We start from the raw sequence: 11,168 nt of genomic DNA on the forward strand, positions 1-11,168 counted from the left end.
TACATTTTGAATTAAATCCCCGGAAGATTAAACAATTGAATCTGTTCAGATTACAGCCAACAATATTACATCGATTGCATTAACGCCTGAACCATTTATACCATGTATATATAAGAATTATAACTTGTACTTCTTCATGAGTACGATTTGTTTAAATCATAACTTACACTTGACGCGTGTTATGTATATGTGTCTAAAAATAGACAGCAATAGACAATAATACGATAGACAGGTGGCTAGTCCCATTATACCTTAAACAGTTCGCAAAATTTCAGAAAAATAAACTACTGTACAATGCAAGCTTGGGATGTTCCTGATTGTCCTCCTTGTGTCTCTCCACTTGGAGACGAGGCACCACTGGCACCGTCTTTTGAGCTACCTTGCAAAGCCCCCAACACCATTAATGCCGCCAGTCTTCTCGCCATGTCGTCCTCTATAGGGTGGACACCTGAATCGTTGAAGCAGACGAGATCAGTTCAAGGAAGTCTATATTTACATAGGTACAACTAATTACCATAAACAATACTACAACCACAGGCATTACCACAAACATCTCTAACAATGTTGTTTCATACTGCCTCATGAAATGCATGGTTTTTGGTAACCCATCCAAGCCAAGATCACATCCCGACCCCGTATATGTTGTGGCTGGGTTTGTAGTTGAATACTTGAGCAAATCGTCGCATACTAGTATTTTGAACAAACTGTATTGAAGAAATGAACCCCATATTAGCACTGTTAGTTTTTGATATCATACATAGCAGCGTCTTGTTGATAAGCTGAGAATCTTTACTTAATCTAGTATGTCATTCACAACAAATTGTAATTCTCACCTGGAACAAGTATTTTAAGGTCGTTCATACCCTTTCCTAAACGATAACAGTTTTTGCGCCCATTTGGCCAACGAACCTGAGAATAAACATATCATATGTCATATGTGAAGCTCTATAAAGGTATCTAAACATGTAAATCTACAACAAATGTGCATGTACGAACTCTTACGTGGGTGTTAAATGTTTCGCTGGCGTCAACCTTATAGACTGAACCAATGTTTCCAGCGCCTCCATCCTGCTCGCCACATTGCCAAGACGGCCCTAATAATACAGAAAAAAGACATCTTTACAATGAAGAAAAAGAATGACACGACATCATGGGAGGGAGGGGCGTTAACACCAGTTTCCAACATGCTGAAAAATAACAATACCCGGTAAATGGTTAAACGAAGCTGTACCGATACTTACCCCTTACTACCCGGACTCCAACTTTAATGCCTTCTCCTGGTTTAAGTCCTCTATGTTCATCAACCACCTGACCAATATCAACAGAAATAAAGTTACATGCTAGTATTTTGGATGTAGCTTTTAGGATGTATGCTAAATACGAGTAGTAAATAAAATACGACAGACAACTCACAGTGTTGAAGCGCAAAACACGTTCGTGAGACTAAGTACATAGAAAGTGGTAGATAGATCCATGTATTGGAGCCTAGAAAATAGTTGCTTTTTGAAAGAATGAAGTACATGTATTGTGGTACCACCACAGTGATCAAGAATACAATAGTGTGCGATAATACACAGTGTGTACGAATACCACAGTGTGTAAGAATACCACAGTGTGTAAGAATACCACAGTGTGAAAGAATACCACAGTGTGAAAGAATACCACAGTGTGTAAGAATACATCAGTGTGAAGGAATACCACAGTGTGTAAGAATACCACAGTGTGAAAGAATACCACAGTGTGTAAGAATACCACAGTGTGTAAGAATACATCAGTGTGAAGGAATACCACAGTGTGTAAGAATACCACAGTGTGAAAGAATACCACAGTGTGTAAGAATACCACAGTGTGTAAGAATACCACAGTGTGTAAGAATACCACAGTGTGAAAGAATACCACCGTGTGTAAGAATACCACAGTGTGAAAGAATACCACAGTGTGAAAGAATACCACAGTGTGTAAGAATACCACAGTGTGTAAGAATACCACAGTGTGTAAGAATACCACAGTGTGAAAGAATACCGCAGTGTGTAAGAATACCACAGTGTGAAAGAATATCACAGTGTGAAAGAATACCACAGTGTGAAAGAATACCACAGTGTGTAAGAATACCATAGTGTGCGAGAATACCACAGTGTGAAAGAATACCACAGTGTGAAAGAATACCACAGTGTGAAAGAATACCACAGTGTGAAAGAATACCACAGTGTGTAAGAATACCATAGTGTGCGAGAATACCACAGTGTGAAAGAATACCACAGTGTGTAAGAATACCACAGTGTGAAGGAATACCACAGTGTGTAAGAATACCACAGTGTGTAAGAATACCACAGTGTGAAAGAATACCACAGTGTGCAAGAATACCACAGTGTGTAAGAATACCACAGTGTGAAGGAATACCACAGTGTGTAAGAATACCACAGTGTAAAAGAATACCAATGTGAAAGAATACCACAGTGTGTAAGAATACCACAGTGTGTCAGAATACTACAGTGTAAAAGAATACCAATGTGAAAGAATACCACAGTGTGTAAGAATACCAGTGTGTAAGAATACCACAGTGTGTAAGAATACCGCAGTGTGTAAGAATACCACAGTGTGTAAGAATACCATTGTGTGTAAGAATACCACAGTGTGTAAGAATACCACAGTGTGTAAGAATACCAGTGTGTAAGAATACCACAGTGTGTAAGAATACCACAGTGTGAAAAGAATACCACAGTGTGAAAAAATACCACAGTGTGTAAGAATACCACAGTGTAAAAGAATACCAATGTGAAAGAATACCACAGTGTGTAAGAATACCACAGTGTGTAAGAATACCACAGTGTGAAAGAACACCACAGTGTGTAAGAATACCACAGTGTGTAAGAATACCACAGTGTGTAAGAATACCATTGTGTGTAAGAATACCACAGTGTGTAAGAATACCACAGTGTAAAAGAATACCACAGTGTGAAAGAATACCACAGTGTGAAAGAATACCACAGTGTGTAAGAATACCACAGTGTGTAAGAATACCAGTGTGTAAGAATACCACAGTGTGTAAGAATACCATTGTGTGTAAGAATACCACAGTGTGTAAGAATACCACAGTGTGTAAGAATACCATTGTGTGTAAGAATACCACAGTGTGTAAGAATACCACAGTGTGTAAGAATACCACAGTGTGTAAGAATACCACAGTGTGTAAGAATACCACAGTGTGTAAGAATACCACAGTGTGAAAGAATACCACAGTGTGAAAGAATACCACAGTGTGTAAGAATACCACAGTGTGAAAAAATACCACAGTGTGTAAGAATACCACAGTGTAAAAGAATACCACAGTGTGTAAGAATACCACAGTGTAAAAGAATACCACAGTGTGAAAGAATACCACAGTGTGTAAGAATACCACAGTGTAAAAGAATACCACAGTGTGAAAGAATACCACAGTGTGTAAGAATACCACAGTGTAAAAGAATACCACAGTGTGAAAGAATACCACAGTGTGTAAGAATACCACAGTGTGAAAGAATACCACAGTGTGAAAGAATACCACAGTGTGTAAGAATACCACAGTGTGTAAGAATACCACAGTGTGAAAGAATACCACAGTGTGTAAGAATACCACAGTGTGTAAGAATACCACAGTGTGTAAGAATACCACAGTGTAAAAGAATACCACAGTGTGTAAGAATACCACAGTGTGTAAGAATACCACAGTGTGTAAGAATACCACAGTGTGTAAGAATACCACAGTGTAAAAGAATACCACAGTGTGTAAGAATACCACAGTGTGAAAGAATGCCACAGTGTGAAAGAATACCACAGTGTGAAAGAATACCACAGTGTGAAAGAATACCACAGTGTGTAAGAATACCACAGTGTGAGAGAATACCACAGTGTGTAAGAATACCACAGTGTAAAAGAATACCACAGTGTGAAAGAATACCACAGTGTGTAAGAATACCACAGTGTGTAAGAATACCACATTGTGTAAGAATACCACAGTGTGAAAGAATACCAGTGTGTAAGAATACCACAGTGTAAAAGAATACCACAGTGTGTAAGAATACCACAGTGTGAGAGAATGCCACAGTGTGTAAGAATACCACAGTGTGTAAGAATACCACAGTGTGTAAGAATACCACAGTGTAAAAGAATACCACAGTGTGTAAGAATACCACAGTGTGTAAGAATACCACAGTGTGTAAGAATACCACAGTGTAAAAGAATACCACAGTGTGTAAGAATACCACAGTGTGTAAGAATACCACAGTGTCTAAGAATACCACAGTGTAAAAGAATACCACAGTGTGTAAGAATACCACAGTGTGTAAGAATACCACAGTGTGTAAGAATACCACAGTGTGTAAGAATACCACAGTGTAAAAGAATACCACAGTGTGTAAGAATACCACAGTGTGTAAGAATACCACAGTGTGAAAGAATACCACAGTGTGTAAGAATACCACAGTGTGTAAGAATACCATTGTGTGTAAGAATACCACAGTGTGTAAGAATACCACAGTGTGTAAGAATACCACAGTGTAAAAGAATACCACAGTGTGTAAGAATACCACAATGTGTAAGAATACCACAGTGTGTAAGAATACCACAGTGTAAAAGAATACCACAGTGTGTAAGAATACCACAGTGTGTAAGAATACCACAGTGTGTAAGAATACCATTGTGTGTAAGAATACCATTGTGTGTAAGAATACCATAGTATGTAAGAATACCATTGTGTGTAAGAATACCTTAATGTGAAAGTATATACCAGTGTGAAAGAATACCACAGTGTGAAAGAATACCACAGTGTGTAAGAATACCACAGTGTGCGAGAATACCACAGTGTGAAAGAATACCACAGTGTGAAAGAATACCACCTTGTGAAAGAATACCACAGTGTGAAAGAATACCAGTGTGAAAGAATACCACAGTGTGAAAGAATACCACAGTGTGAAAGAATACCATTGTGCAGGAATATCACATTGGGTTAAACTCTTCATCAAATGATTTTGTTGAATTCATCCTAAGTCATTCTCGCACGTGCACATTCACTCTACCCACCCGCAAATCTCTAGCGTTCTCAGCCCCGTGTCTGTATGTGTTTTTCTGTCCATTGTCCCATTCCACGATCAGAGTGCCTAACGATTAATACAGAACAAAGTGATGACAAATAACATAAACAACCGAGTGACTGTTATCCCAAAACAAACTGAGCAAATAAAGTATAATGAAAACCTCCTCTTTTGTGTTTAACCACAGTTCCTACACCATTGTCATCTTGCATTCCCCATTTCCAGTCTCTCCCACGACGTACTCTGGCACCTAGAGACGGGTAACCATCAATTTCCTGAAAAAAACAAACAGACTGTGTAAATACACATAGTTTAGTTCTAAAACTCCAGCAGTTCTTTGCAAAATACAAAACTATCACAGAAAGCTTAAAACGGGAGGGTCGTCACCTGCGCACGCGCGGGAATTGAGTCCCAAGCGACGTTAACAACACACGCTAAAAACGCAAAGGCAGTATGGTAGACGCTTGTTTGTAAATAGTGACACGCTATGGCCGTCTGACGCATGCGCAGGTGACGACTCCCCCGCTTTAACTAATGTATTTTGAACGTACTAAGTCGTCGTCATTATCATCATCGTCTGATACCATCATCATAGCTAGGAGAAGCACTGACAGTCCACGCTGCAACACAAATATATGGATATTATTAATTTCAGAAAAATAAATCATATATAAACTAGTCCATAGAAGGGTTTGTTGTTATATAAAGGGAATCATGATATAAGGCCCAGGAATACAACTTCTAAATATAATGTAAGTCATACAGGCAGAGGCAGACTGACTATTGTTTGGAGAACCACTACTTGAACGAAAGATTGGCTCCACAAAATATCAGGGTTATAATAATATTCTGCACAGACTTCCGGCATGAAAATATTTACATGCCATTGAAATGTACTATGTAATTTATTTTGAAAATTGACACTTTATTTAATATTTATTCAATATTTATTGTATCTTGACAATGAGAATTTGTTTATGACAGTGTCTTCCCATTTCGAGTAATACATGTTTGGATTGGTTTGTTTAATGTTATAACAATCATTCAAAACACGTGCAGAACTCAGAGTGTAGTGAGCTGTGCCCAGAGTATCATTACACAGTTCGTATGAGCTTACTCTATGTTAAACGTGTGTGGCAGCAAAAGCTTTTTTCCCCGATTTTTTATTTTGAATGAGACATTTCCTGTGTCCTTAGTCTCAATTTGTAATGGTCGTCGCTGCAATGTGAAAATGTATATACACTACTAGTATACAGATGTTTTACATTAAACTTGAAAGTGAAAAAAAGATGGCCGCAGGGTCCAGGTTTCCAGAGGACACCAGCTATTAAAATCCAGTTTTATCAAACACAATGACGGCCTAATACTGATGAATTACGTCTACACAAGTCTGACTATGACACACGGCACACACTATTATGGGAAATACCATATATATATATATATATTTGGGCATCTTCGTCTGGTTATATTTCAATGAAAACACTTTTAAATTACTTATCTTTATGTATATAACCCTCTATTTATATAAACATTAAGAAAAGAACCTATCAAATCTGATGAAAGGGACCTACCAGTTCTTGTTCATTTTCTACCTCCTCTCCCATTGACGACAGGAATGCCCTAAGAGCAAGGAGTGAACGTAGCTTATTCATATCTAAAACACAAGGTACACAAATACATGTACATAAATGATGTCGTAGTCTGCAATAAAAAAATCCAAATCGCTGAGCATATGTTGATGAATTGTTCATTATCCATCATAATATTGATAATTATACCCACCATGTGAAAACTGTGCTGCGAATCTTAGGAGTAACACCTGTCGTCTGAAGAAGCCACTCAATTGACCCATCTCACCCGTGACGTACATTCCATTTGTGATTTCTGCGATTATCGCGAGTAGTTCCTGATGATAATAATATGACATATACCAATTTACATCGATACTAAGCAAGTAGTGCACTTATTTTAAGAGCTATCATTATACGGTCTTTTTATTCAATCTGTGAGATCACATACTAATTTGTGTTGTTTCTATCAGTAATATAATCACCTTATCTACATTTGGTCCACATCCAACACACGCAATGGGAATTGGATGGGGAAGTCCGACTGCTTTCCATAATGGACCGAATGACATTGCACTCTTTGCCACTTTATCCTTATCCTGTTGAATAATATGCAGAACAACACATCAGGAAAGATATATTTTAAAAAACACACTATTATATATATGGTTTTTGAATAATTCATCAAATTCTTACGTCACCATAACCATCCGTCATAAGAATAACTCTCGGTGTCATCTTCTTCCCTCCTTTCAGTGTCAGTACACCACCTGAAAATAGCCAAACACTGCTATAATACAAGGAAGGTCTACAAAACGAACGAATGGATGGATGAACTTCAAGGTGATATTAATTTCCACATTACTAGAAAATTATTTCCAAAATATGAATGCAATGACACTGCTCACTTACCATTACTAATTATTTCTTTCATTGCCTCCATTAAACCTTCAAACATCGGTGTTGTTCCTCCTGGTACCAGCGAATCTTTTTGTGTACACATAATTGTGTGAATCACAAGAATCAATAATTTTTCCAATAATGCAATGCAATTTACACATGATACAGTTATATATATATATATATATTGTGTCTGTAAATAAGCTGGAAGACGATGTTACCCTCCCATCACCCCTTACTCACCAATGGCTCCCTTAACTGATACATAGTTGTCGGTCAGGCTCTGCACTATACGAGTGTTTCTACCAAATTCAACCACAGCTACATTTTCTCTGTGAGACCGGTTTGATTAGCTGTCAGTTGCACTCCGATCAAGAACTCATTTCCTGCTCGCTTCAATTCGGCAATCCCTATACCATTCATAGAGCCCGATGTTTCCAAGCAGAGGACGGTGTCTAGAGGCATGACTGGTCCCCGGTTGTCTGTAAATATATGTATTTAAACATTCAGACCCAATTTTCAACTGTATTAGGGCCATATATACATGGGGTGCGTTATTTATTTACATTCTGTGACTGTAATCCTCTATGTTCATATGGATTTCTCATGAACAGCATAAACTCTTTCGTAAATGTTTAGTGTAAATCGTTTATATATACTCCCATTTTAGTTAGAAACAAATACAAAACAAGTCTTATAAAATGGTGTATATTTTTCACAACATGTTGTGAAATAGTTCTTTATTTATGTATTTTGGCTGTGTTGAAGTAGTGTTCTCGCCCGGCCATGTACCCCCTCCTCAGAAAATGAGTAGGGGTTACCGCTCTCGGAACTAAGCCCACACGCACTTCTAGACCCAATTGCCTATTGCACCACGGCTATTGCTAGGTATTTGACACCAACCAGACTTGTGAAATGTTAGGGATGCAGTTTTTTGGGCTGTCTGTTCGGCGTTTTTTTTTTTTGGTTTTGGTTTTGGTTTTCTGGCTCCATCCAGATTGGGTAATGACCCTAGCAAACGCCTCACTAATTATGCAGACATACAGACACGCTAACATAATTTCTCATGAATGTTTTATACAACATATTTATATTGTTTTTATTTCAAACGTTATGATAACATAATAAAATTACGCTTCTGAGAACTATTTTAAAACAGTGACAATGCAATTTTATATACTGCTATTATAAGTGTCTCATAACTGTTAAATTAGCGTTTTAACGACTAGCCAATTTTCAAAATTAAAATATATTGAATAATATTTTATTTCGTAGTTATAATATTCTAAAACGTAACGTAATTGAAGGGCAGTTATTCGCTGTTTACCTGCGTTAAGTCAATCACACAATTGTATTTCAAAGATATAATTGTTAAATATTATTATTAAATTTTAGCGTAATTTATACATACTGTTTTTATCGATGCACCTCTCTCCAAAAAACAAATGGTGCGGACCATATGCTCAGTACTATATAAAGCATGTTCAGTCCGTTGGTGTTCTCGCTACACTGTTGCATGTGGATATATCTGTTGCCGGCGTTTTATTCATTCTTCGCATGATAAGTGGTCATTAATATAGTTGTATAATCTATACAGACTGTCCTCTAATGTTAACATAGATGAATCAGACAAGGTTTTTACTCAGAAAAAACATGATTATTAAAGCTTATCAATCAGAAAAATAATTGCTACGCGATGCAGAGACTGACCATTTTAAACTTCCAGGCAAATTTGTTGTTTTTTTCTTTCCCGTTTTGGTGGTTTGGTGACAAATTGTATTTCAATGAACTTATTTTTGTAGCATTTCTTTCGTTGTTTGTGTTTCAGAAAAATGTTGTTGGAAGAAAAAATTAAATGATTGTTGTTGCCGGAAATCAAGATTATTTTTTTTTCAAATTACTCAAGTATACAACTCGTATTTGTTGTATCCGGTTCCAATTATATTAAAATGTAATTTATAATGTAAAAGGCGATAGTGTATTGGGAAAAAAATTACGCTGTATCACTGAATAAATATTTATTATTTTTTTAAAAACTTTATACAACGTCCTTTATGTATCCCCGAAAACGTAATTATGTCAGTGTGATAATTTAAGCAAATAAATCACATGAAAAGAACTGCATTTTTCTGTTATAAAATAGTAACGTTTTTGAAAATGATATTAAAGTTATGACTTTTAAAACTGCAATTCAAGCGTTTTTTAGCAAACGTCACTATGACGTGACCAGGGAAGATACATATGTGGCATTTTAAAAATAACAGTATTCTGACGTTATGAAATTACGATATAATTACGTTTAAAAAAATGTTAGTTGTATGATATTACAAGGAATTATCATTCTGTTTGTTTTGTTTTTTTGCAATCGTCATTATAACATAATTATTTACTTTATAAATACATAATTTTTTGTATTATAATAACGTTTTGATGCATCTGATAAGCTACTAATAAGTACTAATAATAAATTCTACTTTATTCTGGACCCCCACAAAACATAGCTGTATCTTTTGGTTGATATTTGAAGTGTACGGTCACATTTAATTTAAGGAAACTTGATATTAGACATTACTAAATACCATCCCAAAAAATTAAAGAATACAACGAAAGAGCTATGAACCCAAAGCTACACCTCGAGCACTGACACTGATAAATAGTCCTGAATCGCTTGTTTAGGTGATGTTTTATCGTGGAAACCCTGGACCTGGATTTACCAACCACGACTGAAAATATCTATGTGAAACTAACTGCGCTATATTGTATTTGAAACATGGAAATCCGTCAATCAGGGAATGACTGCAGTAATTGGAACTGTGTGAAATTTTTACTTTGTTATAGTAAAGCTCTCAAAGTTTCAAAACTGACTCGAGTTATAAATAAGCCGGTATAGCTGCGTAGGATGAGCTATGTCCGAGATTTGTAATTTTAGATTTGTCGGAGGAGATACATTTGGCGCGAAGCTATTCAAAATCAGTTTTTGGCTGTTGCTTTGGCAACGATGGGTACGGATTTTTTTTATTTAACCTTCTAGCTAGGTTGAAGGTGTGATCTGCCTGCCAAGTTTGAGCGAAGACGGCCCAGCCCAAAAAAATCACAGAAGAATTATTACGTGAAGACAGTCACATACACAAGTGATTTTTAAAGCAAACCTATCGAAGGGGATCGCCAATAAAGATATATAGTATTTATGGAAATAATCAAATACTACATGCAAGTTTACATACAATTTGTGAACTGAATAAATTATTGATATGAAAACATAATTTACATTATGCTTCACTTGATAACATATTTTCATATATTTAAAAGTTTAGTAATATTAAATATACAAAATGTTTACTCTAGAATATCGATATAGCCGTCTTTAATACAGTTCACATTATATGACAGCGGTAAGTGGTCTCTTTGATTTCCAAACCCAACTGATTGTGGGTGATGGGTCAATTGATACTAGTAAACCCGATTCTCAATGTTCACCTCGCATAATCAGTGATGAATAATAGTTTGAGAGGTTATAATCAAAACATAATAATAACATAGTGTAACTATTACAACCTTGTCCATTGAGAATCTATAGATAATAATTAACGTATATGAAATCAAAATCGATACAAACAAGACCGTATTT

At 36.3% G+C, this 11,168-nt stretch overlaps 1 pseudogene; it reads right to left on the minus strand.

Annotated features, from left to right (window-relative positions):
- Positions 1-284: 284 nt before the first annotated feature.
- LOC144355126 (uncharacterized) lies at positions 285-8,005 on the minus strand (annotated as a pseudogene).
- Positions 8,006-11,168: the final 3,163 nt, after the last annotated feature.

This window comes from Saccoglossus kowalevskii, chromosome 6, assembly GCF_978046115.1.
Source record: "Saccoglossus kowalevskii chromosome 6, keSacKowa6.1, whole genome shotgun sequence".
NCBI classification, from domain to species: Eukaryota; Metazoa; Hemichordata; class Enteropneusta; family Harrimaniidae; genus Saccoglossus; species Saccoglossus kowalevskii.